A 3,609-nucleotide genomic window follows, 5' to 3' on the forward strand; every position below is an offset into this window, starting at 1 on the left:
CAAACTTCAACTCAAGAGAAATGCCTTCTTTTAATACATTATTACTCAAGTCCAAACTTCTGCCTAAGCACCTTTCAAACTCAAGGACTTTAGGTTGGTCAGGCAAAGACTTAGCAACACTCTCCCTCTGCATGCACCTTTTGGCCCAAGCCACAAACTTTGGGCACTCAGCCTCTGTGCTAAAGTTGCCAAAAGTCTCATAGGCATAAAACCAGCTGTAGTATCCAATCAGAGCAATATCAACAAACCCAAAACTTTCCCCTCCAAAGTAAGGCTTGTCTCCTAATGATCCCTCCAACACCTTGAGGCATTCTATGAAATCTTTCTTAGCTGCCTCCTGCTCTTCTCCTTTTGTTGTCCATAACTTCCTCCCAAAATCATACAACTGCAAATTTCAACAAACCCAAATTAGAAAAAGAAAAGGTTATCACTTGTTGCCACAAAAAACAAAGATAAAAGTCCATATCTTGTTTAAAATTAGTTGAATCAGCTAAAGAATCATAGTCAGTACATACGGAAAAGGCAAAGATTATACCTTCTTGTCAATGTAGTCAGCCCAGAACCTAGCTTGAGCTCTGTCATAAGGATCAGACGGCAGCAAATTAGGGGCTTTGTCTTTCCAAACTTCTTCAATGTACTCAACTGCAATAATAGACTCACAAATGGGTTTTCCCTTGTGAATCAACACTGGGATTTTCTTGTGGATAGGATTCATTTGTAAAAGCAAAGGGCTTTTGTTCCTCAAGTCCTCTTCTTTGTGCTCATACTTTATCTCCTTTTCAGCTAATGCAATCCTCAGCCTCATCCCAAACATGCTAGGCCAGAAATCCAACAGAATCACCTCTTCGTTCGCCATTGTTATGAAAAGCAAGTGAGAAATAAGAAATTTCAGAATTGATAATACTGATTGCTAGTTATAATACACGTCCTATTTATACAACTTTTTTGTGTACGAGTAGTGCTGTGGTCCATTGGAGTGTTTACAAAAGTTAATTTTGTTTTAAGCTTTTTAATCCCTTGAAATCCATAATATTCGAGATTTCTCTGTGTGGCCCTACCTAGAGGTCATCGCATTTCGTCACGTGGTCTATAGTAGAGTTTCAAACAACAGGGGGCCCACATTCTTATGTTCAAATTTCTTCGAAATTTTCGCCAATTTAAGAAATTTTCTGCGCTCCCTAGTCCCTACTCCCCAAATTTTGGTAAATCATAAATATTGATGAGGTTATGATATAAATTATTCTATAAAATAAAAAGTTTAAAGTTAAATTATATCTAAATATTTAAATATATTATTTAAATATTATTGTAAATAATTTAATTGTATCAGTAATTCTATAATTGCAATTAAAAGTTAATCTATTTATAAAATTGAAAATAAAAAAGAGTAAATTTATTGTAAATTATACAGTGTAGGTAATAAAATAATTATGGGTGAAACATAGAGGTAAATTTTATAACAAATTTGTTGTAGTTATGCATTTATATTTTACATGAATTTTAATTACAACTTAAAAAACTTCCACTAATAACAATTAAAACTCAAAAATCTATACACAATGGAGAATAATAGAAAGAGTGGAACTTAAAATCACACACATGCACACCGACATATTATATGTATCTTAATTCTTAATACACGTAAGTTTAAAATAATAATAAAAAAGTAGCGACAGATTTTGTAATAAATTGTCACGAACCGGATTTCCCACCATCGGGATCGTGACAAGTTGGTATCAGAGCCAGGTTCAGTTGAGCACAGCGTTCCATCCTCAGACGGACGGTCAGTCCGAGCGGACTATTCAGATTTTGGAGGATATGCTCCGGGCTTGTGTTATTGACTTTGGAGGTTCATGGGATCAGTTCTTGCTTTTAGCAGAGTTTGCCTACAATAACAACTACCAGTCGAGCATCCAGATGGCTCCTTGTGAGGCCTTATATGGTAGGCGGTGTCGGTCTCCGATTGGATGGTTCGAGCCGGGAGAGGCTCGGTTGATAGGTACAGATTTAGTTCAGGAGGCCTTGGAGAAGGTCAAGGTCATTCAGGACAGACTTCGTTCAGCTCAGTCTAGGCAAAAGAGCTATGCAGATCGTAAGGTTCAAGATGTAGCTTTCATGGTTGGGACTCGCCCGGGACTCGCCCCGGGGCGGAGCAATCGTAAAACGCCCCTGGGCTTATGTGTGGGGCTTAATTCCGTGAGACTTACGCCTCGGCCATCGGGGCTTACGCTCCGGACACGCCCAACGCCTAGCGTACTGGGCTCGCCTAATAGAACTTTATGCAATTGTTTGTAACTAACCTTGTAAATCCTCAAATTTTCTTAATAAATCGTTGACTATTCAAAATTATTTTTTTCTTAATCATAAATCATTAAGTTGAGAGTATTTTATGTCATAATTAAAATATAAAATATTGCACGTTATCCACTAAGACTGCTATGATAGTTAATTTTAAATATATTTTTCATTTAAAAAGTATTTATTTATGAACTTTCGTTATGTCTTTACTATATAATAGTCCATAATTTTTTATATAATTATTTTTCTAAATATTTTTTTCATGTTTACGAGATACAATACTTATTAATTTAATAGCTCAGTATTAACTAGTAACTATTTACAATTTGTTATCATGGTATTGTATGGTAAATTATGTGTCACTTTATTAACTTGTTGAAATTTAAAAATAAATGATGCTAGAGAATCATATTTAAATTGTCAATTATGTTTTTATATAAATTCTCTTTCAAATAGGAAGCATATTAAATAAAAAGAGTATTTTAAGAAAAATATCAAATTATAATATTGAAATTCTTTTAAGATTCATTACTCCTTAAGAGATACATATAAGATTTCGTATCGAATACATTGCTTTTAATGTTTGAGTTGTAACAACGTTGCAGCTGATTGACATTTTATGATATATGTCATACTTTATGTATTATTCATAGTTGAGTTATAATTTATAAATATTTCAAATAGATTATTTGTTATAATTTTGTGATTTTAATGTAATTCTTATAATTATTTTTTATTTTAAACTATCTTACAATTCTTGAAATTAGTAAAATGTAATGATCCTTGGGACTTACGCCCCGTGTCTCAGGGCTTACGCCTCGCCTCGTCAGAGGTAAAACGCCTCGCCTCACGCCCCCGCCTTTTAAAACATTGGTTCCAATTTCTTCGAACTTTTTGCCAATTTAAGAAATTTTTTGCTCTCCCTACTAAGGCTGTATTGTGGTCCGGGCTCAGCCCAGGATCGGTCCGGGACCGCGAGACCACGGGCTAAATGAGCCGGTCCCAAGCGGTCCTAGGAGCCCACTGTGGGCCGTTCCTCCATTTTGAGACCGCGAGCCCGGGACCAGCTGGCGGGCCTGGGCCGGTTCAACCGGTCCTAACGGGCCCAACGGCTAAAATTGGCCAGCGGTTTGAAGTTTAAAAACTAGCTGTTGGCCAGCCAATTTAGCCATTTGGCTTTTTAAAAAATAACCATTTGGCCCCCAAACTTTGTTTTAACCCCAAATTTTTTATAATTATTCTTTTTCCCTATTCTCAACTATAAATACCCCCTCATTCTTTCATTTTTACTCACAAAATTATCAATCTCTC

General features: G+C 35.8%; 1 pseudogene across 1 annotated transcript; it reads right to left on the bottom strand.

Annotated features, from left to right (window-relative positions):
* Positions 1-6: 6 nt before the first annotated feature.
* LOC109222639 lies at positions 7-967 on the bottom strand (annotated as a pseudogene). The gene is made up of 2 exons (XR_002067435.1): positions 536-967; positions 7-385 (listed from the first exon to the last, which is right to left on the bottom strand). The product of XR_002067435.1 is annotated as a probable glutathione S-transferase (transcript).
* Positions 968-3,609: the final 2,642 nt, after the last annotated feature.

This window comes from Nicotiana attenuata, unplaced genomic scaffold (genome assembly GCF_001879085.1).
Source record: "Nicotiana attenuata strain UT unplaced genomic scaffold, NIATTr2, whole genome shotgun sequence".
Taxonomy (NCBI): domain Eukaryota; kingdom Viridiplantae; phylum Streptophyta; class Magnoliopsida; order Solanales; family Solanaceae; genus Nicotiana; species Nicotiana attenuata.